We start from the raw sequence: 27,548 nt of genomic DNA on the forward strand, positions 1-27,548 counted from the left end.
GGTGCACTCGGTGACGTCAGAGGCCCAGCGCCGAGTGCGCACGCGCACTTGTGGAAAGCGCAAGGACTTGTTTTCTGGAAGCTTTGCTCTTTTCACTGTTAGTGAGGTGCAGTCAAGAACGCGTATTAGCAGAGTAAGTAGACAAAAAAAGATTGTGTAACATGTACAGGAACTCTCTCCTGCAGGAAGCTTGAGAGAACGGAAGCTCATAATCTGAATTCATTGGTGTCAAACTGCAATAACACATTTAAGCAGTAAACCAGAGGGGCTTAGTTTCCCTCAGCTTGATTACCAGCCTTAAGCATGTGGGTCCCTCATCTCCTTTTCTAAAGAGCGTTTACTTTAGAAAACTTTACCATTGTAATTTTTTTCCACTTTCCTTTTCAGATGTAAATGTTTTTAAAAAGTTGTGGCCAATTTTGTAGTTGAAAACTATCTCAAGGTTATGGAAGCCATGCCTTTGAAATATAGTCAGCAAGGAAGATAGTGAGCCATCTCTTTTGTGTGGGAGGATAGGAGCCTAACCGCTGTAGGCTTCTCCCTTCTAGTCGTAAAACCACCTCCTCTCGTGGAGGAGAAAATTTACTTTTCCTTTTGGTAACGTCAATCAGCAAACTCAGGTAGTCCATGATCTTCCCAACATAGTTCTTAAAAACTCTCCACTACTGTTTTTTTTTTGTTGTTTTGTTTTTCTTTTTTTAAGTTGAGCTTAGAAGAGTTCTATCCCCTTTCCCGACTGCCAGTAATCTTCAATAATGTCTTCCTTGCCTGTTTGACTTAGGTAATATGGAACTTCGATTTGTGCAGATAACAAACGAAAAATCTGAACAAGATGAGAAATTGGTATTTGCCAATTTATTAAAATGTGTTTATTCAACAAATTGTTTGGAGTTCCTACTCTTATTTATTTAGAGATGGAGTCTCGCTATGTCACCAAGGCTGGAGTGCCGTGGCGCAATCTCGGCTCACTGCAGCCTCTGCCTTGCGGGTTCAAGTGATTCTCCTTCCTCAGCCTCCTTAGTAGTTGGGATTACAGGCATGCGCCACCACGCCCAATTAATTTTTATATTTTAATAGAGACTGGGTTTCACCATGTTGGCCAGGCTGGTCTGTAGCTCGTGACCTCTAGTGATCTGTCCGCCTCGGCCTTCCAAAGTGCTGGGATTACATTCTGATTATTGAGTAGTGAAAAAATGTGACTGATCCTTGCTTCATAGAACTTAGGTTCAAGTGGTGATAGTAATCACACTAATTTTAAAATCTGAATTGTGTTTTTAAATGAAACATACAACATCTATACTACAAATTTTGTAAACTGCTCTTTTAGGTAGAGTGGACAGGGTGGTATGTCTTTTAGTTGCTTTCAGGGAGCAGGGTGAAGCAGTTGCTTCTGTCTGGCAGAATTGCAGGGATTAGGAACCTTAATGTTGAGTTTCAGTGTAAAGAAGCTCATTTGTGGCACACCCTATCTAATGCCAGCTTCCAGATGGCATTTATCAGTGATAAAGTAGCCCTGGTGATTTCCCATCTCGCTTACTCAGAGCTTCATTCCACATTACAAATGGAATAGAGTTAGTATTTAATTCCTCTCCCCACCCCCCAAAAAATGGAATAGAGTTAGTATTTAATGCCACCTCCCCAAAATGTCCAACATCCAACTTGTCAATAAAACGGAAAGAAAAAAAGAAAACGTGCATTATCTTTCCTTCTTTCCAAAATCTGATTTTGTCATGTGTTCTTCATCATGATTAATGGCATTATCCTCCCAGATGTGCAGGCATAAAACCCAGGTATCAATCATTACCCCAAATTCCCATCTGCAGCAGTCCTTGGCAGTAACTGGGACATGCAAAGTGCTAAATGATTCTGAAATCTTAGAGTAAAACTAATGTTTACAGATGATTAGGGAAAGGCATGTTCTAATGTTTCTCAAAATGTAGCTCTCAACCCAAAGCAAAATCAGAAAGGGAATTTGTTAAAATTGAATATTCTGTATCACTATTTCAGAAATTCTAGACAGAATTTTTGGAAGTGGGGACATGGACTATATATGCATTTTTAACAAACTCTTGGAGTGATTTTCAGGTACACTGAAATTTAAGAATCTCTTTCCTTTCCCTTACTACCTGCTTGCAGATATTTTCATATCCTGTCCATTTCCCTAAATTTTTTCCCATTAACCCATTCCTATAGGCTTCTAGAGCTCTTAGGGCTACATACCAACCTGTTTGGCGCCCAGCGCTTCCTACCTTCACTATCTTTTCTACCTTAATATATAGCCAATATATCTTGGCTATATTACTGCCAAGATAAACGTTTTAAGTGCAGATCTCTCTTGCTATAGCAACCAATCAACTAAACAACAAGAAGAAACGAACAGATTTTTCAGAGATACTGAATTCTCAAGAAAAGTGATCTTAAGCAGGTAACATACCTGGAAGTTATTTTGCTCTTTTTAGAATACCATATTATTTGTAAAACATCATTATATGATGACATCTTGAAGCCCGTCATAGGAATGACGAAAAATTTTCCTAGGAGAAAACACTGTTTTGCTTGTGTGATACAAAGTACAATTTTGAGCACAAATGTCGATTTAAAATATCTTTCAAACTAAAGTTGATTTTTTATGAATTTTTCTCTTAATTTTAATATACTTGTTCATTTATTTCTTATCAATTGCCTTGCAAACAAGAGATAAACATATGAGGAAAAAAAAATTCTTAGAATGAGAAATTTGTGTCAAGTTCCTTAAATTCATCTACACGCTGGGAAAAGACCAACATAATTCTAAAGGAAAGCAGTAACATAGCTGACAGAACAAATATGTTTCATGAAAATATACTTAAAAACTATTGGCCTGCTGAGTAAAAGCTGAACTTTTCATTCTTGTATTGAATAATGATTGTGAATTCTAGTTGAGTACTAAGTATGTACCAGATATTGTGATATCAAATAGTAAATGATTAACTTGTTTAAGCCTCAAAAATACTCCATAACTTTTCTTACTTTACAGTTGAAGAAACTGAGACACAGAGTAATTGATTTGGCCAAAATTCACATGATTATTAACAATAGAACTGGATACTGAACTCTGGCAGTCTAGTTGCAGAGACAGATTATTAATGCCACATTATTATATTCTCCTAGTTAAGCATTTCCATGGTTTGATCCTAGCTGCTTAATCAACTATTGCTAGAATAATGTGGCATAACCAATTACCATAGAAATATCAGTGGCATAGAGCGAATCAGCATTTATTTCTCCCATGTCTTTGGCCAAGCTGTGGCTGACTAACTTAAGCTAACCTTGGCTGCATTTGGTGCCAGGCTATAGGTTTAGTTAAAATTTATCGCACTTGTCTCAAAGTTTCCTAGGATCAGAGGACTATCAAAGATATTAAGGACCCGAAACTTTGAATTTCACAATTTTATCTTTTTAAAAAATATTTTTTACTTTGTTTTTATTTTCATAGATTAAGGGATACAAGTATGGTTGTGTTCTATAGGTGTATTGTGTAGAGGTGAAGTTTGGGCTTTTAGTGTACCCATCAGCCGAGTAGTGTACATTATACCCAATAGGTAGTATTTTAAACCTTACCACCCTTCCTCTTCCACCTTTTGTTGTCTTCGGTGTTTGTTATTCTACTCTGTATGTCCCTGTATACTCGCTGTTTAGCTCCCACTTGTAAGTGAGAACATGCAATTATTTCCTTTCTGTATCTGAGTGATTTCATTAAGGATAATGATCTCTATTACCATTCTTGTTGACACAAAATACATGATTTTATTCTTTTTTTTTTTTTTTGGCTTAGTGGTATTCTATGGCACACACACACACACACACACACACACACCCCACAGACACATATCAAATTTTCAGGTGGCATACACACACATACCCCCCACACATATGACATTTTCAGATGTCGACTTAGAGCTTTGCTGATGTGGCCAGAAAGTGGGGCAGACTGCCTTATGACTATGGGTGTAAAGCAGCTACAATTCCCTTAGAGGTTACTGGGGATATTCATGTAGTGCTCAGTACAGATTTGGCCCATTGAAAGAAGGAATAAATGAATGAATGAATCACATCAAAGCACACAACATGTTTTTAAAATGTTTATCAAAAAGCTTAGAATAATGCATTCTTAGAATGGGATTATTTTTTTCTCTGGTGACAAGTAAAATAATTTTTAACATAGTGTCTTATGATCAGCATCATTCTTGAATATGTGCCTTTTTTCTCCTTTCCATCCCATATATTTGTCTTGGCTTCAGATTAATTAGGAAGCCTTTAAATTACAGAGTTTGCTTTTAATCTTTCTTCTGCTGCTATGAGAGAATATGTAGTAATCACGTAACAGGATGTTCAGTGTATGTTTCTAGGATTGGCGTATTTATTAGTATCCTTTTGTCATACATGATGAACAGAGATGTTGTTAAACAAAACATAGGAACAATGTAGATATTAACACTGGAATTCTCAGTTTCTATTTCCCTTATTTTCTTTAATTGAGTGATATTTTCTTACATATATCTAATTAGACATATAAAAATTTTATTCATAGTTATATATATGTATTCTGTAAACTTTTCAAAGCTCTTTTTAAAAATTTTCAATTGACAATAATTTTACATTTTTATAGTGTACAACGTGATGTGTTGATACATGTATACATTGTGTAATGATCAAATCAGGGTAATTAGCATATTAATCACCTCAAACATTTGCCTTTTTTGTGTGTTGGGAGCATTCAAATTCCTCTCTTCTAGTTATGCAGAGATATTCAAAATTACAATTAGAAAGAATAAGTTTTGATGTTCTATTGCACAGTGGGTTGAATATAGTTAGTAATATGGTATTGTAAATCAAATCGCTTTCTTGAGGTTGTAGGGCATTAGGCTAGGATGCTGGCCAAGAGTAGTGTATGTATCTTCAATTTCAACCTAAGTCAAAAAGATAAAAAGTAAAACAAGAAGTATACCAAGAAGCTATGGCAGATTGAATAAGCAGGTCAGTGATGCTGGGTAAACATCTAAACTACATCATGTGCTTGGGGGAATGTTTTGTGTGCTGATGCGAAGAATGAATATTCTGCACCTCTTCGTTAGAGTGTTCTGTAAATATCTGTTAGGTCCATTTGTTCTAGAGTGCACTTTAAGTTCATTATTCCTTTGTTGACTTTCTGCCTTGATGATTTGTTCAATGCTTGTGGAGTGCTGAAGTATTCAACTAATATTGTGTATCTGTCTGTCTCTTTTTTTAGATCTAGTGGTAATTGCTTTATGAATCTGGGAGCTCCAGACTTAGGTGCGTATATGTTTAGAATTGTTATTTCTTCTTGTTGAATTGATCTTTTCATCATGAAATAATGGTATTTGTTGTCTTTTTAGATTAAATCTTTAAAAAAATTTTTTTTATTTCAATAGGTTTTTGGGGAACAGGTAGTGTTTGGTTACATGAATAAGTTCTTCAGTGGTGATTTCTGAGATTTTGGTGCACCCATCAACCAAGCAGTGTACACTATACCCATGTGTAGTCTTTTATGCGTCCCCACCTGCACCCTTTCCCCCACATCTCCAAAGTCCAAAGTATCTTTCTTTTGCCTTTGCATCCTCATAGCTTAGTTCCACTTATTAGTGAGACAATGTTTGGTTTTCCATTCCTGAGTTACTTCACTTAAAATAATAGTCTCCAGTTCCATCCAGGTTGCTGCAAATGCCATTTTTTCATTCCTCTTTAGGCTGAGTAGTATTCCATGGTGTGTGTTTTGTGTGTGTGTGTGTGTGTGTGTGTGTGTGTGTGCACGCGCGCGCAAATGTGTGTGTATCACATTTTCTTTATCCACTCATTGATCGATGGGCATTTGGACTGCTTCCATATTTTTGCAATTGCACATCGTGCTTCTATAAACATGCATTGCAAGTATTTTTTTCATGTAATGATTCCTTTTCCTCTGGATAGGTCCCAAGTAGCAAGATTACTGGATCAAATGGTAGATCTACTTTTAGTACTTTAGGGAATCTCCACAGTTTTCCATACTGGTTGTACTAATTTACATTCCTACCAACAGTAAAAAAGTGTTTTCTTTTCACCGTTTCTATGCTAATACCTCTTATTTTTTGATTTTTTGAATGATGATCATTCTTTCAGGCATGAGGTGGTATCACATAGTGGTTTTGATTTACATTTCCCTGATAATTGGTGAGGTTAAGCATATTTTCATATTCTTTTTATTCATTGGTATATTTCCTTTTGATAATTGTCTATTCATGTCCTTAGTCTATTTTTTTGATGGGATTTTTTTTTCTTGCTGATTTGTTTGAATTCCTGTAGATTCTGGATATTAGTCCTTTGTCACATGTACAGATTGTGAAGATTTTCTCTTACTTTGTGAGCTTCTGTTAACTCTGCTGATTATTTCTTTTGCTATGCAGAGCTTTTTAGTTTAATTCTCGTCTGTTTATCTTTGTTTCTGTTGCATTTGCTTTTGGGTTCTTGGTCATGAAGTCTTTGCCCAAGCCAATGTCAATGTCTAGAAGGGCTTTTTCCCAATATTAACTTCTAGAATGTTTATGGTTGCAGGTCTTAGATTTAAGTCCTTGATCCATTGTGAGTTGACTTAGTTTAAGGTGAGAGATGAGAGTCCAGTTTCATTCTTCTTCATGTGACTTGCCAATTATCCCAACACCATTTGTTGAATAGGCTGTCCTCTCTCCACTTTTTTTTTTTTTTTTTTTGCTTTGTTGAAGATCAGTTGACTTTAAGTATTTGACTCTGTTTCTGGATTGCATGTTCTGTTTCATTGGTCTATGTGCCTATTTTTAAAACAATACTATGCTGTTTTGGTGACTATTACCTTATAGTACAGTTTGAAGTTCAGTAATGTGATACCTCCAGATGTGTTCTTTTTACTTAGTCTTGCTTTGGCTATGTGGACTCTTTTTTGTTGCTGTATGAATTTAAGGATATTTTCTTTATAGTTCTTTGAAAAATGATGGTAGTATTTTGATGGGAATTACACTGAATTTGTAGATTGCTTTTGGCAGTATGATCATTTTCACTATATTGATTCTACTCATCCATGAGCATGGGATGTGTTACCATTTGTTTGTGTCTTTTATGATTTTTTTTTCAGCAGTATTTTGTAGTTTTCTTTGTAGAGGTCTTCAACGTACTTGGCTAGGTATATTCCTAAGTATTTAAATTGTATTTTTTTTTTGCAAGTATTGTGAAAGTGGATGAGTTCTTGATTGGATTCTCAATTTGGTCACTATTGGTATGTAGCAGAGCTACTGATTTCTGTTCATTAATTTTGTATCCTGAAACTTTGCTGAATTCATTTAGCAGTTGTAGGAGCCTTTTGGATCAGTCTTTAGGATTTTCTAAGTATACAACCATAACATCAAGCAAGCAATTTGACTTTTTCTTTACCAATTTGGATGGCTTTTATTTCTTTCCTTTGTCTGATTGATCTGGCTACAACTTCTAGTACTATATTGAATAGGAATGGTGAAAGTGGGCATCCTTGCCTTGTTCCAGTCTTCAGGGAGAGTATTTTCACCTTTTTTCCATTCAATATAATGTTGGCTGTGAGTTTGTCGTAAATGGCTTTTATTATCTTAAGGTTTGTCCATTCTATGTCAGTTATTCTGAGGGTTTTAATCATAAAGGAATGCTGGATTTGGTCAAATGCTTTTTCTGCATCCATTGAGATGATCATGTGATTTTTGTTTTTAATTTTGATTATGTGGTTTATCACATTTATGGACTCCCATATGTTAAACCATCCCTGCATTCCTGGTATGAAACCCACTTGATCATAGTAGATTATCTTTTTGATATGCTGTTGGATTTAGTTATTTAGTGTTTTATTAAGGATTTTTGCATCTACACTCATCAGGGATATTGGTCTGTTGATTTTCGTTATGTCCTTTCCTTGTTTTCATATGAGGGTGATACTGGCCTTATAGAATGATTTAGGGATGATTACATCTTTCTGTATTTTTTGGAATAGTGTGAATAGGATTTGTACCAATTCTTCTTTGAACACCTAATAGAATGCAGCTATGAATTTATCTGGCCCTCTGCCTTTTTTTTGTTTGTTTTGGTTAGCAGTTTTTAAATTATCATTTCAGTCTTGCCACTTGTTAAAGGTTTGTTCAGAGATTCTATGTCTTCCTGGTTTAATCTGGGAGGGTTGTATACTTCTAGGAATTTATCTCTCTCCTCTGGGTTTTCTACTTTATGCACATAAAGGTGTTCATTGTAGCCTTGAATAATCTTTTGTATTTCTATGGTATCTATTGTAATATCTCCCATTTCATTTCTTATTATTTTATTTTTATTTTTTTGAGAAAGAGTCTCACTCTGTCGAGATCACACCAGGCTGGAATGCAGTGGTGTGATCTCGGCTTAGTGCAACCACCGCTGCCAGGGTTTAAGCAATTTTCCTGCCTCAGCCTCCCGAGTAGCTGGGATTACAGGCATGCACCAGTATGGCCAGCTAACATTTGCTTTTTCAGTAGAGGCAGGGTTTCACCATGTTGGCCAGGCTAGTGTCAAACTCCTGACCTCAAGTGATCCACTCGCCTCAGCTTCCCAAAGTGTTGGGATTACAGGTGTGAGGCACTGCGCACAGCCCCATTTCATTTCTAACTGAGCTTATTTGGCTCTTCTCTCTTCTTTTCTTGGTTAATTTCACTAATTGTTTATCAATTTTGTTTATCCTTTCAAAGAACCAGCTTTTTGTTTCATTTATCTTTTGTATTGTTTTTGTTTGTTTGTTCCAATTTCATTTAGTTCTGCTCTGATCTTTATTACTTCTTTTGTCCTGCTAGGTTTGGGTTTGGATTATTCTTGTTTCTCAATTCTATGATGGTAACCTTAGATAGTCTATTTTTGCTGTTTCAGACTTTCTGATGTAGGCATTTAATACTGTGAACTTTCCTCTTAGCACTGCTTTTGCTGTATCGCAGAGGCCTTGGTAGGTTGTGTCACTATTATCATTCAGTTCAAAGCTTTTAAATTTCCACCTTGATTTTATTATTTACTCAATGATCATTCAGAAGCAAGTTATTAATTTTCATTCATTTGCATCGTTTTGAAGGTTCCTTTTGGAGTTTATTTCTAATTTTATTCCACTGTGGTCTGAGAGAGTAGTTGATACAATTTCAATTTTTTTTTTTTAATTTACTGAGACTTGTGGCCATTCATATGGTTTATCTTGAAGAATGTTTCATGTGCTGATGAATAGAATCTATATTCTGCAGTTGTTTGGTAGAATGTTCTGTAAATATCTGTTAAGTCCATTTGTTGTAGGGTATAGTTTAGGTCCATTGTTTCTTTGTTGACTTTCTGTCTTGATGGCCTGTCTAGTACTGTCAGTGGAGTATTAAAGTCCTCCATTATTTTTGTGTTTTGGTTTATTTCATTACTTAGGTCTAGTAGCAATTATTTCACAAATTTGGGAACTCTAGTGTTAGATGCATATATATTTATAATTGTGGCATTTTCCTGTTGGACTAGTCCTTTTATCATTATACAATGTTTGTCTTTTTTAACTGCTGTTGGTTTAAAGTTGGTTTTGTCTGATATAAGAGTAGTTACCCCTGCTCGCTTTTGATGTTCATTGCATAGAATATCTTTTTTCACTCCTTTGCCTTAAGTTTATGTGTTAGGTGAGTCTCCTGAAGACAGAATAAAGTTGCTTGGGGATTTCTTAACCATTCTGTCATTCTGTATATTTTAAGTGGAGCATTTAGGACGTTTATATTCAATGTTAGTTTTGAGATGTGAGGTGCTATCTATTCATCATGCTATTTTTTGCCTAAATACATTTTTTTCCATTGTGGTGGTGGTGTATAGGTCATGTGAGATTTATGCTTTAAGGATGTTCTATTTTGGTGTCTTTTGAGCATTTGTTTCAAGATTCAGAGCTCCTTTTAGCAGTTCTTGTACTGCTGGCTTGGTAGTGGCAAATTCTCTCAGCGTTTGTTTGTCTGGAAAAGACTGGATCTTTCCCTTGTTTATGAAGCTTAGTTTCACTGGATACAAAATTCTAGCCTTGTTAATTGTTTTGTTTAAAGAGGCTAAAAATAGTACCCTAATACCTCCTAGTTTGTTGGGTGTTTCTGAGAAATCTGCTGTTAATCTGATACGTATTCCTTTATAGGTTACCTAATGCTACTGCTTCACATCTCTTAATATTCTTTCCTTTGTCTTGACTTTAGATAACCTGATGACTGTGTGCCTAGGCAATGATCTCTTTCCAATGAATTTTCCAGGTGTTTTTTGAGCTTCTTGTATTTGGATGTCTAGTTGTCTAGCAAGGCTGGGGAAGTTTTCCTTCATTATTCCTTCAAATATGTTTTCCAAACTTTCATATTTTTCTTCTTCCTCAGGAACACGAGTTATTCTTAGGTTTGGACTTTTAATACAGTTCCAAACTTTTTGGATGCTTTATTTTTTATTCTTTTTTCTTTATCTTTGGTGGATTGGGTTAATTTAAAAGCTTTGTCTTTGAGCTCTGAATTTCTTTCTTCCACTTGTTTCATTCTATTACTGAAACATTCCACTGCATTTTCCAGTTTTCCAATTCTCTAAGTGTGTCCTTGATTTCTGGAAGTTGTGATTGTTTTTTATTAATGCTGTCTATCTCACTGAAGAACTTTCCTTTCTTGTATCATCTTTTTGATTTTTTTTTTTAGTTGAACTTCACTTTTCCATGATGGCTTTTTGATTAGCTTAATAGTCAATATTTTGAATTGTATTTCTGCCAATTTCAGAAATTTTAGCTTGATTTGGATCTGTTGCTGGTTAGCTGGTATAATCTTTTGGGGGTGTTAAAGAACCTTGTTTTGTCATAGTACCAGAATTGCTTTTCTGGTTCATTCTCATTTGGGTAGACTGTGTCAGAGGGAAGATCTGGGACTCAAGGGCTGATGATTAGATTATTTTGTTCCATGGACTGCTCCTTTGATGTTGTGTTGTCTTCCTTTTCCTGGAAATGGGGCTTCCTGAGAGCTGAACTGTCATAATTATTTTTGCTCTTCTGGGCCTAGCCACCCAGTGGAGCCACTGGGGTACAAGTTGGTATTGGGGAGTGCTGGCAGAGTCCTGTGATGTGATCCATCTTCAGGTCTTGCAGTCATGAATACCAGCACATGCTCCAGTGGAGGTAGCAGCAGAATGAAGTGGACTCTGTGAGGTTCCTTGGTTGTGTTTTTGTTCAGTGCGCTGGCTTTATGTTTCTTGGGCTCCAGCCAGGAGGTGGCACTTTTCAAAAGTGCATAGGCTTCACTCCTATAGTGAGGATACAAACTTGCCCTAGGGACATGTGGTTAAGAAATTAGGTTTCCCAGGTGATGGGTAGTGCTGTAGGGCTTCCAAGAGATTATGACCATTGTCTTTGGCTACAAGGGCCATTAGAGAAAGACCCTTAGGTAGGGACAGGGATAGGCATGTCTGAGCTCATAAGCTCTTTGGGTGGGGCTTGCTGCAGCTGCTGTGGGGCTGGGGGAGGGATTCCAGACCAGCGGAGTTATATTTCCAGGGGGATTATGGCTGCCTCTGCTGATTCATACAGGTTATCAAGGAACTGGGGGAAAGCCATTAGTCACAGGCTTCATCCCAGTGGCACACACCCCAAAAGAGACAGTCCAAAAGGCCGGTCTCACTCCCACTGTGCCCCCTCAACAGCACCAAGTGTATTTCTAGCAGTTGATGACCAAGGCTGAGAACTTGCCCCAGACCATGAACCTCCCTGTTGAGAAAGCAAGCAGACTCACAGTTTTTTGGCATCTCAGGGAGCCTGCAATGGTGATCCGGTTCCTTCGAAGGAAGGAAGTCTCCACAGACTGCTCTGCTTGTATGAATAGGTGCTGCAAGCTAGCCCTGCCTCCTACCCTTTGTTGCCTCTTTACTATTGCTTTAAAATCCATTTTATCTGATATAAGAATAGCTATTCCTGCTCACTTTTGGTTTCTATCTGCATAAAATATTTTTCTCCACTCCATTTACTTTGACTCTACAAGGATCCTTACATGTTAGGTGAGTCTCCTGAAGACAGTAGATATTTGGTTTGTGATTTTTAAAAAATCTGTTCAGACAACGTATCTTTTAAGTGGGCTACAGAAACCATTTATAGCTAGTGCTCAACTTACGACCACGGTCGGGACCACGGATGGGTCGTGACACGATTTTGTCATAAGTTGAGTAGGCTATATGTACAGTTGAAATGGTGCACGCGGAGATGGTAGTGCTGCTGGAAGCTGGTCTGCACTGTCGTACGCCCAGCTGGTGGCTAGCGATTGTGGTCGTAAAGTCGAATGGTCGTAAGTTGCATAGGTCGTAAGTCGATCAATACCTGTATATTCAACATTAATGTTCAGATGTGAGATACTGTTCCAGTCATCATATTGATTGTTACCTAGTGACTTTGTTTTCTGCATTGTGTTATTGTTTTATCAGTCCTATGAATTTTATACTTTTGGAAGTCATCTATTCTGGTGTGTATCGATCTTTTGTTTCAAGGATATGAGCTCCTTTTAGCATTTTTTGTAGGGCTAGCCTTGAGTAACATTTGTTTGTGAAAGAAAGACTTTATGTTTCCTTCATTAATGGAGTTTAGTTTTGCCAGATAGAAAATTCTTGGCTGACAGTTATTCTTTTTAGGAGGTATGGGGCGAGGGGAGGGACAGCCTTAGGAGAAATAACAAATGTAGATGATGGGTTGATGGGGTGCACCAAACCACCATGGCATGTGTATACCTGTATAAGAAACCTACACATTCTGCACATGTGCCCCAGAATGTAAAGTATAATAAAAAATAAATAAATTAATTAAGAAGACTGAAGGTAGTACCCCAATCTCTTCTAACTTGTATAGTTTCTACTGAGAAGTCCACTATTAGTCTGGCAGCTTTTAGGTTACTTGATGCTTTTGTCTCACTACTCTTAGAATTCTTTCCTTCACATTGACTTTAGATAGCCTGATGACTATATGCCTTGGTGTTGTCCTTTTTGCAATGAGTCTCCCAGGAGTTAAGTTTCTTATATGTGGAAGTCAAAAGCTATAGCAAGGCCAGGGAAATTTTTCTAAGTTTTTCCCTCAAAAAGTTTTCCAAACATTTTTTTTCTTGCAAAGAAACATCTATAATGGTTAAATTTGGCCATTTTACATAAATCCATATTTCTCGGAGACTTAGTTCATTTATTTTAATTCTTTTATCTTCATTTTTAAAAATCTGATTGGGTTAATTCGAAAGCCTTGTCTTCGACCTCTGAAATTCAATACCTGGTCTATCTGTTGTAAAACTTTCAGCCACGTTTTGTAGTTCCCTAAATGTTTCTTTTATTTTCAGAAGTTATACGTTTTTCTTTAGTATATCTACCTCTTTTAAATTCCTTACTTATATCAGTTTTTTTTAGAAAAAGATTCTTCATGTTGTTTTTCACCATTCTCTTGTATGTCCTTAAGTAAATTAGTAATCAATCCTTTAAATTACTTATCTGGTATTTCAATGACTTTATCTTGGGTTGAAGCCACTGCTGGATAGTTGGTGTGATCTTTTGGGGGTGTTACATAACTGTTTTTTCATGTTTCCAGAATTGTTTTTCTGATTCTTTTTCATTTGTGTAGACTATTGTAATTACTTTTGAATTTAATTTTGATATGACTTTTTTTTTAATTTATTTTATTTTAGGTGCATACTATATCTGACATTTCTTCCCATGTTATCCCTTCCCAGCCCCCCTCCCTCCACACCCCCTGTGGACTCTCCCCTACCCCACCCAACTGTCCCCGTGTGTGATGCTCCTCTCCCCTGAGTCCATGTGTTCTCATTGTTCAACACCCACCTATGAGTGAGAACATATGGTGCTTGGCTTTCTGTTCTTGGGTCAATTTGCTGAGAATGATGGTTTCCAGATTCATCCAAGTCCCTACAGAGGACACGAACTCATCGTTTTTTATGGCTGCATAGTATTCCATGGTATATATGTGCCACGTTTTCTTTGTCCAGTCTATCATAAATGGGCATTTGGGTTGGTTCCGGGTCTTTGCTATTGTACACAGGGCTGCAATGAACATATATGTGCATGTGTCTTTACAGTACAATGATTTATAGTTCTTTGGGTATATACCCAATAGTGGGATTGCTGGGTCAAATGGAATTTCTATTTCTAGATCCTTGAGAAATCGCCACACTGTCTTCCACAATTGTTGAACTAATTTACACTCCCACCAACTGTGTAAGAGTGTTAGTATTTCACCACATCCTCTCCAGCATCTGTTGTCTCCCAATTTTTTAATGATCGCCATTCTAACTGGCGTGAGATGATATCTCAGTGTGGTTTTGATTTGCATTTCTCTAATGACCAGTGATGATAAGCATTTTTTCATGTTTGTTGGCCTCGTATATGTCCTCTTTTGAAAAGTGTCTGTTCATATCCTTTGCCCGCTTTTGAATGGGTTTGTTTTTTTCTTGTCTATCCGTTTTAGTTCTTTGTAGGTTCTGGATATTAGCCCTTTGTCAGATGGGTAGATTGCAAAAATTTTTTCCCATTCTGTTGGTTGCCGGTTTGTTCTATGATTGTTTCTTTTGCTATACAGAAGCTCTGGAGTTTAATTAGATCCCATTTGTCTATCCTGGCTTTTACTGCCATTGCTCTTGGTGTTTTAGTCATGAAGTCCTCGCCTGTGCCTATGTCCTGGATGGTTTTACCTACGTTTTCTTCTACTGTTTTTTATGGTGTTAGGTTTTATGTTTAAATCTTTGATCCATCTGGAGTTAATTTTAGTGTAAGGTGACAGGTAGTGGTACAGTTTCTGCTTTCTGTACATTGCTAGCCAGTTTTCCCAACACCATTTATTAAACATGGAGTCCTTTCCCCATTGCTTGGTTTTGCTGGGTTTGTCAAAGATCAGATGGTTGTAGACATGTGGTATTTCTTCTGGAGTCTCTGTTCTGTTCCATTGGTCCATGTCTCTGTTTTGGTACCAGTACCATGCTGTTTTGATTAATGTAGCCTTGTAGTATAGTTTGAAGTCTGGCAGTGTGATGCCTCCGGCTTTGTTCTTTTTGCTTAGGATTGTCTTGGCTATGCAGGGTCTTCTGTGATTCCATATGACGTTTAAAGTGGTTTTTTCCAGTTCTGTGAAGAAGGTCATTGGTAGCCTGATGGGGATAGCATTGAATGTATGGATTGCTTTGGAAGTATGGTCATTTTCACAATGACCATACTTCTTGTGAAAGTATGGTCTTGTGAAAGTATGATAAGCTTCTTGATGTACTATTGCAATCTGTTTGCCAGTATTTTATTGAAGATTTTTGTGTCGATGTTTATCATGGATATTGGCCTGAAGTTTTCTTTTTTAGTTGAGTCTCTGCCTGGTTTTGGTATCAGGATGATGTTGGTCTCATAAAATGAGTTAGGGAGGATTCCCTCCTTTTGTATTGGTTTGATACAGTTTCAGAAGGAATGGAACCAGCTGCTCTGTGTACGTCTGGTAGAATTTGGCTGTGAACCCATCTGGACCTGGACTTTTTTTAGTTGGTAGGCTATTGATTGCTGCCTCTATTTCAGCCCTTGTTATTGGTCTATTCAGGGTTTCAGCCTCCTCTTGGTTTAGTTTTGGTATAGTATAAGTGTCTAGGAATTTATCCATTTCTTCCTGGTTTACTGGTTTATGTGAGTAGAGCTTTTTGTAGTAATCTCTGATGGTAGTTTGTGTTTCTGTGGGATCATTGGTGATATCCCCTTTATCGTTTTTTATTGCATCTATTTGATTCTTCTCCCTTTTCTTTTTTATTAATCTGGATAGCCATCTGTCTATTTTGTTCATCTTTTCAAAAAACCAGCTCCTGGATTTATTGATTTTTTTGAAGGGTTTTTTGTGTCTCTACTTCAGTTCTGCCCTGATCTTAGTTATCTCTTGTCTTCTGCTAGCTTTTGAGTTTTTTTTTTTTCTTTTTTTTTATCTTGCTCCTCTAGTTCTTTCAATTTTGATGATAGGGTGTCGATTTTAGATCTTTTCTCTCTTCTCCGGTGGGCATTTGTTGCTATAAATTTCCCTCTCTATGCTGCTTTAAAGGTGACCCAGAGATTCTTGTAAGTTGTGTCTTCATTCTGGTTGGTTTCAAAGAACATCTTTATTTCTGCCTTCATTTCATTGTTTATCCAGTCAACATTCAGAAGCAAGTTGTTCAGTTTCTAAGTGGTTGTGTGGGTTTGAGTGTGTTTCTTTATCCTGAGTTCTAGTCTGATTGTGCTGTGGTCTGATAGACTGTTATGATTTCTGTTCTTTTGCATTTGCTGAGGAGTGATTTGCTTCCAATAATGTGCTCAATTTTAGAGTAAGTGCAACATGGTGCTGAGAAAAATGTATATTCTGTGGATTTGGGATGGAGTGTTCTGTATATGTCTATTAGATCCGCTTGGTCCAGCTCTGCATTCAAGTCCTGGATATCCTTGTTAATTTTCTGTCTCATTGATCTGTCTAATATTGACAGTGGAGTATTGAAGTCTCCCACTATTATTGTGTGGGAGTCTAAATCTCATTTTAGGTCGTTAAGAACTTGCTTTATGTATCTAGGTGCTGCTGTGTTGGGGGGGGGCGTATATATTTAGGATAGTTAACTCTTCCTGTTGGATTGATCCATTTACCATTATGTAATGTCCTTCTTTGTCTCTTTTGATCTTTGTTGGTTTGAAGTCCATTTTACCAGAGACTAGGATTGCAACCCCTACTTTTTTTTGTTCTCCATTTGCTTGGTAAATCTTCTTCCATCCCTTTATTTTGAGCCTATGTGTGTCTCTGTATGTGAGTTGGGTTTCTTGAATACAGCAAACCGATGGGTTCTGACTTTTTATCCAGTTTGCCAGTCTGTGTCTTTTGATTGGGGTGTTTGGGCCATTTACATTTAGGGTTAATATTGTTATGGGTGAATTTGATCCTGCCATTTTGTTACTGGCTGGTTTTCTTTCTCATTAATTGACTCATTTTCTTCATTGCATTTTTGGTCTTTGCCAACTGGTTTGCTTTTGCTGTGACTGGTAATTGTTCCTTTCCATGCTTAATGTTTCTTTCAGGAGCTCTTGTAGGGCAGGTCTGGTGGTGACAAGATCTCTCAATAATTGCTTGTCTGTAAAGGATTTTATTTCTCCTTCACTTATGAAGCTTAGTTTGGCTGGATATGAGATTCTGGGTTGAAAGTTCTTTTCTTTAAGGATGTTGAATATTGGCCCCTACTCTCTTCTGGCTTGTAGGGTTTCTGCCAAGAGATCTGCTGTGAGTCTGATTGGCTTCCCTCTGTGGGTGACCTGACCTTTCTCTCTGGCTGCCCTTAGCATTTTTTCCTTCATTTCAACCCTGGTGAATCTGATGATTGTGTGCCTTGGGGTTGCTCTTCTTGAGGAATATCTTTGTGGACTTCTCTATATTTCTTGAATGTGAAATGTGGACTGCCTTGCTAGGCTTGGGAATTTCTCCTGGATAATATCCTGGCGTGTGTTTTCCAGCTTGGATTCATTCTCCCCATCGTATTCAGGTACACTGATCAAGCGTAGATTAGGTTTTTTCACATAATCCCGTATTTCTTTGAGGCTTTGTTCATTTCTTTTCACTCTTTTTTCTCTTGTATTGCCTTCTCTTTTTATTTCATTGAGTTGATCTTTAATCTCTGATATCCTTTCTTCTGCTTAATCGATTTGGCTATTAAAACTTGTGTTTGATTCACGTAGTTCTCGTGCCGTGTTTTTCAACTCCATCAAGGCGTTTATGTTCTTCTCTAAGCTGGTTATTTTAGTTAGCATTTTGTCTAACCTTTTTTCAAGGTTTTTGATTTCTTTGCATTGAGTTAGAATGTGTTCCTTTAGCTCTGAAAAGTTTGTTATTATCCACCTTCTGAATCCTGTTTCCGTCAATTCTTCACACTCCTTCTCGGTCAGGTTGTGATCCTATGTTGTTGAGGAGTTGTGATCCTTTGAAGGAGAAGCAATGTTCTGGTCTTTGATGGTTTCACCTTTTTTTGTGCTGTTTTTTTCCCATCTTTGTGAATTTACCTGGCTGTGGTGTCAGAGAGCTGCTTGATGAGGTTGCTTGTCTGACTGTGGGGATGCTACTGGGTTTCTAGGGACCCCTTTAGGTTACTAGGGAAGCTTCCTGTGTCTTTTTTGTTTATGCTGGGAGATTAGGCCCACCTCTTCTGCTGACCTGTAGGCCCTGCTGTGTTGTCAAGAACGCTGTCCAGTCCCGTTGCTACGTATGCTTCATGTGTTTTTTGTTAAAACATGTAGCCCAGTCCCACCCCTCTAGTGGTGGGTTGTGCCTTTCCTCCACTGGGCCAGATCATTCAGGTTTCATCTCAGACTGTGGCACTGGCTACGCAACCCACTAGAGTCAGAGCTTCAGCCCTCTAGGGTTTGTAGGGGTGGGTAGGGACCTGCCTAGCTGCACCCGGCCTTCTCCCCCTTTCAGCTTCCTCTCTCTCCAGTCGTGGTGTAGGGGCCACCCAGCTGCTCAGGCTTACAGCTCCCTCTCTCTCCGGGCAGGGGGAGGGGGCGATAGCTCAGCCTGCTGACTCTTATTCAACTTCACACTTGTAATTCCCTGCGCTTGACTGGCAAAAATTCCCTGTTCTGTGTATTGCTGAGGCTTTGGGGGAAGCATTGTATCTGGACCGCAGCACCAGAGGTGGTGCCTCTGACTCACCAGTCAGATGCACTTTCTGGGTGAAGCAGCACTCCTCCCCTCCTTGGTCTGCCTTGAGTGGGCTTTACTCACCCTCGGACCAGACCCATTGAAATGCTCCTGGTACCTCAGTTGGAGCTAGGAGATTTCTGGGTTTCTGCTTCTCTCTCACTGGGTGTTGTGCACTGGAGTTGTGTCTAATCCGCCATCTTGGATCCTCCTCTCGATACTACCTTTACTGTTTTTTTTTTTTTTTTTTTTTTTTTAATTTCCTATTTTTTTCCCCTGGAGGATGGCACATTATTGATTATTGTTTATTTTCACCTAGTTTTGGCTCAGGGTGTCTTCAGTAGCAAAGACTCTGTATGAGTTCCTTGGTTGTAGAGAAACTTTAGCCTTCTCAGACACTGGTTTTAAGAATGGTGTACTAAGTGCCGGAGTAGGTTCACTGTCTCTTGTGAGTTGGAATATCTGAGGTTTTATGAAGCTTAACTTATTCCCTAGTGGTGTACACCTAAAAATATTTTTTCCCCCTACTATCTTATTCACTGCTTTGAAGAGTTCAGGCATCGAATCAGTAGGAGGTGCACATGCATAAAAGCTGACTGTGGCTAAACAGGTAGGTAAATGCAATGCTCCAATGATGGGCAAGAGGTCCCAGCCTTAAAAGAGGTGGCTGGGGAGTTCTCAGCGAAATGCTCTGAGATCTTTTCAGGAGAAAGGGAGGGAGTCACCACAGCTTTCCATTAGGCCAGCAGCAAAGTGTTTCACCTCCAAGGCACACTCCTGATGCAGTGTTCCAGCTATTCAGATCAGACAGACACCTCTTTTCATCTCCAGGAATGCTGATGTTCTGTGTAGACAGGGATTGTCACTCTACCTCTTGTCTAAGCATCAACCTGGGGGGACTCCTGTGAGAATACAGTATGAAAGGCTGTCTACAGATGTACCCATGGTGGGTTACCATGGGAGAACCCCTAACTGTGTTTGCAATGGTGAGTGAGGGAAAGAAGTCTCCTTCTCCAATTCTCTTTGTGAGCCTCAGGGCTGTCTGACTGTTGGGATAGAGCTGTAGACTTTCCCTACTGGACCCAGCATTGCACTTGTGCCTCTGCTGAAAGAAACTTCCCACAAATGGAAAGCTCAGGGACTCGAGGTTCCGTGGGGTGCTCTCTTAATGTGGTACACTCCCTCTTCCCCAATGAGTAGAAGTCTGCTGGGTACATTGTGGACCCCATGGTGGTGACTGAGCAACCCCAAGCTTCTGGAGGAATTGGTAAAACCCGAGCTATCTGATATAAGAAGAAGAAATTGTTGTTGATTTTTAACCTATAAATTCTCTTAGAATTTTGTTTCCCTAAAATGAGTTATTTGCTTTGTGATGCTTGTTGTTTACTGTGTTGAACATGTATGAGAAAATGAAGAATAATATGAAAAGCTGAGCTGTAACTTGTAACTTTGGTTCTGCTGAGCTGTTCTTATAGAAACAGGAACTCTGTGTAAGAGACAAACCACATAACATGACTGCTGGAGAGAGATAACAGCACGTAATAAGCTTCTCATTGCAGAGAGCCTATAAACGGACGTGTAATGGAGAGGCTTATTACCTTGATTCCTTTCCCAGGAAAGACATATTGATTATGGCCCTGGAAAGAGAATGTGACTCTTAAGGAGAGCCTATAAACGGATGTATGAGGGGCGTCTGTCATGAGGAAAAACCTCTGTGGTAGAGACAAGGATGTAAGTCTTTCTTCTCCCACTGCTCCTCCAGTCCTGCATGGGGGTCTCCCCCCTCTTGCAGTTTTGTGGTCAGGCTGGTTGTCTTGTGTCAGATCCTGTTCCCCATGCAGCTGTGAGCCTAATGCTTTTCTTGCTGATGATTTTAAGTTTATGTTTAACCTCTATTCTTGCTAAGGTTTATGGTTTCTATGCTGACATTGTGATCTTTGTGTACCAGTTTTGCAAATGTATTCCTTTTGTATGATCATTACCATACTGTTGTGTAGCCTCACTCACCTCCCCTATTGAAAGAGCTTAACAAAAAACTGAGGTTTCAGGGGAATTTTAGACATCCATGGAGTGGCTTTATGTAGTGTCTCCCGTGGGCCCAGCTTTGAAGAAAACTGTTGTCTTTTTTTTTCTTTTTCGCTGACCACTCAATCACTTTGAGAGATCTTGAATCCACTTTGATATATTGGGAGCTGGTCTTTGAATAGAAGTTCGTGAGAAAACTACTGTGAGTCCTGCTGCTGCCATGGATATAGTTGCCCAGTGGAGCTGCCATACTCCAGGCTGGTTCTAGGAAATGTCTGCAAGAAATCGAGTGATATGACCTATTCTCAAGTCTTCCAGCAGTCAGTACCAACATCAACTCTGATGGGAGTGGAAGGGGAGTGACATAGACTCTTAGATTTCTATGGTTATAAATAGTTTTGATGTGTTCGCTTTTTGAAATGTCAGCTGCAGTAGTAATGTACTGAGCACATGAACAGGCTCAGGAGCTCCTGGTTACCCAAGCTGATGCAAGCAATGATGATGGCTCAGGTTGAGCAAAAGTTTTCTTTCCTGAATGCTGTTATTGTGCCTGCAGATGTTGTAATGGGCTGTGCCAGCTGGCCTCTAGCCAGAAGGTGACACTTACAAAAGAGCACCAGCTGCATGGGTAGTGGTGGAATCTGTGCTTGCCTTATGTTACTCAGGGGAGGTCCCCTGGTGCCTCAGGTAGTGGAAGGTGCCATGGAGCTCCCAAAGATCCTTATTCCTTGTTACACTACCAGGGCCTCTTGTGTTACAGTACCAGGACAGGTAGTAGGGCAAAGCCAGGTGGGGGCTGGGTCAGGTAGTTCCATCCTCTGGCTTCCTATATACAGGTGCAAGCAGTAGCTCCATTGAAGATGGGGGAAGAGTTTCCTGTCTGCTGGAGTGGTGTTCTAGGGAAGAGCGCAGCTGCCTCTGCTACACAAAAGAATCTGCATGTTGTGTGAGAGGTTAGCAGTTGCCAGTGAGCCCCACTCAACTCCCCCATACTTGGCAAGGAAGGTCTCTCACACACGGTGTTCTGCTAGGAGCAGCTAGCTGAGTCCCAGGCATTCTGCACTCAGAACACAGAACTGCCCCCAGGCCACAAACCTTTTTGCTGGAGACAGAAACTGTGGCTTTCAGGTCATGTTTTTCCCAGTCCACCCATGAAGCAGGGCTTTTCAGCTTTTGCATCCACGACAATAGCACATTTCCTGCTCAGTTCTGGCCAATGGAGTTCATCCCCTCTACAGCTTATATCACAAATCTAAGTTGGGAGCTTCTCTCAATCTATGACCACCACGTGAGTTAGCTAGCAGACTTTCACAAGTTCCCCTGTGTAGTAGGATCAGGAATGACTTCCCTCCATGCCCACTGGAGTCTCTGAGTACACACAAAGCATCCTTCTCATACAGTCTAGACTGCTCACTAAATCAGCTCCAGCACTGGGTAGGGTTATGGCCTTTCTCTGTGACATGGATTTCCTGACCCTCGCATGGGAGCCTATGTCACAGTGGCAGTCTGTCCCTAATCTCATGCTCTGGAGACTTAGTTTTCTCTCTGGTGAATGCTGTAGGTTCTTTCAAAGGCTCTATTGTTTTAAATGAAACTTTTCTGTTAAGTTCCTTTGTTGCTTCTTGGAAAAAAGTTTGCAGTGTGAATTATTTTGTCTTTCCAAGTGAGAGATGCATGCTAGCAATGCCTACAATCTGCCATCTTCTACAGACAGTTTCAAAAGATTACTTTCATTTTTCATTCTTTGCTCTTAGTCGACAACTACAATTTTTTAATATTTTTAAATGTCTTCAAATACCTCAAGTAGTAACAGAAACTAATGATCCTAGTTTAATTAATTTTTAAATTATTTATAGGATGTTCATAAGTAGTTTGATGAGATTATAATTGTGTATATCAACTCCACAAATTCCACAAGTCACTGTTATAAATTAGTTTATTCCCTAATTTTTCAGTGAAAATTCAAAATTACCGTGGAAAGTTAAAATATACCACATATACTGTTTAACTATCTGTAAATGCCAGAGTGACTTTTGCCATACAAATGGAATTACACATTAATAACTGCAAGGATAAAAATCAAAGTTTATGATTGACATACAATGTCTTCAAATTGTCAATGTTAAAGGTTTCTGATGTCATTTCTTCATGAGCAGATCTTCTGAGATTTGAGTAAGTATCTTTACGAGTACTTTTTTCTACCTTATTTGACTTGTCAAATACGTCAAAATATGATTGACTGGCATGCCAGCAATGAATGGATAAGATGCCACACCTAGATGTCTGTGGCAGAGTCTTCTTACTACAATGAATATATTGTTTGACAAATGGAAATGCATAGTATATTTTTAAATTTCTTTAGTTTTCCTTCATCTGTTGACTCAGTATTCATGTTTTATTTTGTGGATTTCAGATTCACAGAGATACATTAGTTTCACTTTTTAAATTTTCAGAGTCTATTGACTTGAGTATAAATAAAATTATGATATAAAATAGTATGGAAATGAGTAACATTATAAAAGTTGTTTCAGTCATCTTAAAATATTTTTCAGTGAAACATTTGGGGCAGTATTTTCAGTGAACTATTCATACTTTAGAATATGCTATACATTATGTTAAATAAGGGAAGTGAAATACTGGAAGCAAATTCTAATGAACTTTCTGAATTATAACTTAGAAACAGACAAAACAACACCACAAACATTTTTAATGTATTTTTAAAAAGATCGATTATATATTGTATATATTTAAGATAGATAATTCTTAAGGTTTTAAAGGCATATACAAATAAATGCCTATTATATATGTATATGTATATTCAATGTTTGTTCATTTTGTTTCTCTAGATCCTTATTTTCTTATTTAGTTAAAAAGAATTTTAGTTAAAACATGCACTATACATATACATATATGCATATTATATATGTATATGCATTTAAAATCTTGATAATTATCTCTCTTAAAATTCTTTTTAACTAAATGAGAAAACAGAGTTCTAGAGAGATAAAATAATTTGCCCAAAATCACTCAGTCACCTAGTTAGTAAAGTCTTCAGGTTGTTGCTTTAAATTGTTTTTTTTAAATCTCCAAATCCTGTTTTCTTTCTACTAGTAAATTGAGTCGATCCCTAAACTGATTAATGTCATAATGTGCTTTTTTTACACAAAAGACTAAATAAATATTAATCATTCTGCTAATTTTAACTAAGGAAATCCTATATAATATCACCGTATTTATCAAGCCACATAGGTATAAATATGACACTTGTGAATTGAAAATAGTTGAACAAGGAAAGGAGCCTGTGTGTGTTTGTGTATGTTAGTTATGCATTGTTCCAAAACAACTACAGTACTCCAAATCATAGTAGCTTAAAACAATTTACAATGTATTAAGCCTCACAAATCATCAGTTTAATTGGATGTTTCCTTTTCTGTTTTTACCTGTGCTCCTTCATGCTGCTAAGTCCAGCTAAGGGGTTGGATGGAGGTTCAACTGTAACGCCTAGATGTCTGGGCCTCTCTCCATGTGTTTTTTATTCTCAAGGAGACTAGATTAGTCTGGCCTTCCTCACATGTGATGTTTGCATTTCTAAGAGAGTGCATGGTTTCATGACTATAGCTCAGAAGTTCCCATTGTCATTTCTGACATGTTCCATTGGTGAAAGCAAGACTCAAGACCAGATTCAAAGAGGTAGACAAATACAATTCATCTCTCAATGGAAAGAGTAGAAATGGCACATTGTACTAGGGTTTTCAAACCAGGCCATGATTGCAACAATCATATTTACTTTAAAGTATGAATTCAAATATATTAATAAAACTGTATTTCAAAATGAGTTTTATGAAGTAAAGTTTTTAATACATATTATGCAATTTCCTCTTTTTGTCTCATTATGAGATGCCTTTAGCAATTAAATTTGGTTCTTTGTTATTCTCTTTCCTTCTTCTTTGGAACACCTTTTAAATATATATTACTTACTTGGGAATTTATAAATCTGTTTTACAGTGTCAGTTAATGTCACTGCATCAAACTCTAAATATCTAAAACTAGACTTACCCATTCCTAATTCTCTGTCAATGCTACAACTCCTTTTCAGGTTCCCCCTCAATCAGTAATTCAGAATGGCATGTTTAAATGTTAGCAAATGAACATTTTTTTTCCCCAAAAGAAATCTTACACGAAATCTCAGTAAATAAAATTATAATCATGGTGATTAGTGAGTGTAAACTTATTTGTAAGATAACATTATTTATTATATTTCAGTCAATGAGAAAACTGAAGCAGTTTAGATAAAAATACTTGCAAACAAATCACAGTTGCTTTATATTGTCTTTTTGGTTTGTTTTGGTTGCATAGGAAAGGTAAAATCCTGATTCAAATGGGGAAACAGCTACAAATGCTAACTTGAAATATCAAGATATTTTTTAACCTGAAATAAATGCCTATAACAAATGTAATGGTAAAGTATATGCTTCAAAGTAGAATTCCTATCAAGAACAAAACTACTGGTAATCTTTATAATTAATCTGAAAGATAAGCAGTACCTCAAAGTCTGAATAATAAAAAAATAGGACACTGTTTTCATGACAGGGCTTGTATTCATTTATAATTGATAACTATTTACTGACCTAGATGTAGATAATCCTGAGTCTTGGTTAGAAGTCATTCCACTAACTTTCGTGGATACATTAGTCATCAGAAGTAACCAAGAAAATATTTTCTTATCTGTTTTGTACTCAGGCAAAGGGTATGCTATGACAGATTTATTTAATTGTACAGCTATTTCAATTTTAACAATGTGGACACACACAAGTCTATGTGTACACACAGGAAATATTCTTTCTTAGCCTGTATCAAAGGTAGCAGCTTCTTAACCCAGGATAAAATCCCCCAGACATACCATATATAAAAATTGGGTGAGTAAAGACTTTGCTTAGTCTCTACTACCAGTTGGAGCCAAATCAAACTCATAGGTTTCGTGTAAAAATCTATACATCTGGCTCCTTAATAACTGTCTAACGTCATATTTCACCCTTTCAAATTCACCACACTTTTTTTGTAATCTGTCATGTAGAGCAGGTTAGTTTCCATTCTATCCCCTACTCTGTTGTTTCTCCTGCTTATAATGTTCTCATATTTCCCTCTCAACAAAAAGTAAATATTTTGCATATGTATATATGTTTGTTTGTATTCACTATTTACTTATTTAATGTGTGGTTCAGAAAAGTTTCATCTTATATGGGAGAGTAAATTTTAAGGTCAAAATTACCCTTGAAAATTTCTTCATTTCTCATCATTGCTTCTAATCACATTTTATTTTATTTGCCAATATTGTGAAGTCATGCTTTTTGAAAAATGCCAAGCTACAAATGTAGAATAATTTTCACTCCAATGTTGTATTAATGTTGACAGAGGGATGAAATAAACAGAGTAACAACAATTTTCTACTCACATTGTACACACCTAGAATTCATGCTCATCAGGGAGACGACTAAGCGAATGAACAACATCACTTATACTATTTCTCTATCCTAGCGTACACATACAGATTAATTCAGTAATTTAATAAATGTACAATTTGATGTCACCATTATCTCCTTTCTCTATATATCATGTATCCTAAATAGCTAAATGATCATAGGGCTATAGCATGTTCTCTATCCAGTTTCTACAGAACATCAAGTGCAATACAAAACACAAAGTTCTCAGTAATAATTGAAGCATTGTTAAAGCAAGAATTAATTTAACATATCAACAATCTATCAAGAAGCTTGTATTTTGAATTTTAATAATATAAAAGTTGACCTTTTGAAATAAACTCAAGATCACCAAATATTACCTATAAACATAAATATTGGTTAAATGTGTAAACCAAATCTCAGAGTTGAAAATTAATGAATTACTAATGCCTTTTTATTAAGAAGCTTGGGGAGAAAAACCAATAAAACACCACATATTAAAAAAATATATATATGTATACATATATATTTGCTATATATGTGATCAATTGATTTTCAACACAAATGCAAAGACAATTTAATAGAGAAAGGAGAATCTTCAATAAATAGTGCTGGAACAATTATACATCCTTATGAAAAACAAATACCCTAAATCCTTACTTTCTGATTTACACAAAAATTACCTCAACATGAATTACAGAAGTAAAATTCCTTTGAGTCTTAACTTACAGAAAACATCAAAGACTATCTTTGTGACTTTGGATTAGTCAAATAATTCTTAGATAACACAGTAAAAGTGTGACTTATTAAAAAAAGAGAAGATAAATTTGGCCTTCATGTACACTAACAGCTTTTGCCTTTTGAAAAATATGTAACAGAATGAGTAAGTCATTGTTAAGGACAAAATATTTTGATGTTATATACTTAAAAAGGACATGTAGCAATAGTACATATAAAAACTCATTAAAGTTTAAATAAGAAAAACAAATTTAAAAGAAGCAAAATATTTTAGCAGACATTTCATCAAGGTAAAAATAAATATATATGGCAAGTAAACACATGAAAATATGTTTAATATCATTAGTCATTACCTAAGTGCAAATTAAAATTGCAATGACATACTACTACACATCTATTAAGAGTGTTACAATAAAATAAATAAATAAATATTTATACAAGCTGAAAAGAATGTATTTTGCTGGTGAGAATGCAAACTGGTACAGCCTATTTTGAAGTCAGCTTGTCACTTTCTTATAAAGTTCAATATATAGTTACCACATGACCAGATACCCAACTCCTGAATATTTATCCAAGTAAATGAAACAAGTTTACACAAAAATCTAAAGACTAACCATAAA

At 37.2% G+C, this 27,548-nt stretch overlaps 1 long non-coding RNA gene across 1 annotated transcript; it reads left to right on the forward strand.

The window, feature by feature from the left end:
- The first annotated feature begins 5 nt into the window (after positions 1 to 5).
- LOC116549782 lies at positions 6 to 25,288 on the forward strand. The gene is made up of 2 exons (XR_004268068.1): positions 6 to 133; positions 19,538 to 25,288. It is a non-coding gene; the product is annotated as an uncharacterized LOC116549782 (long non-coding RNA).
- The last annotated feature ends 2,260 nt before the right edge of the window (positions 25,289 to 27,548 follow it).

The sequence above is a fragment of the Sapajus apella genome, unplaced genomic scaffold, assembly GCF_009761245.1.
Source record: "Sapajus apella isolate SASKATOON/1434 unplaced genomic scaffold, GSC_monkey_1.0 scaffold1, whole genome shotgun sequence".
Classification (NCBI taxonomy): domain Eukaryota; kingdom Metazoa; phylum Chordata; class Mammalia; order Primates; family Cebidae; genus Sapajus; species Sapajus apella.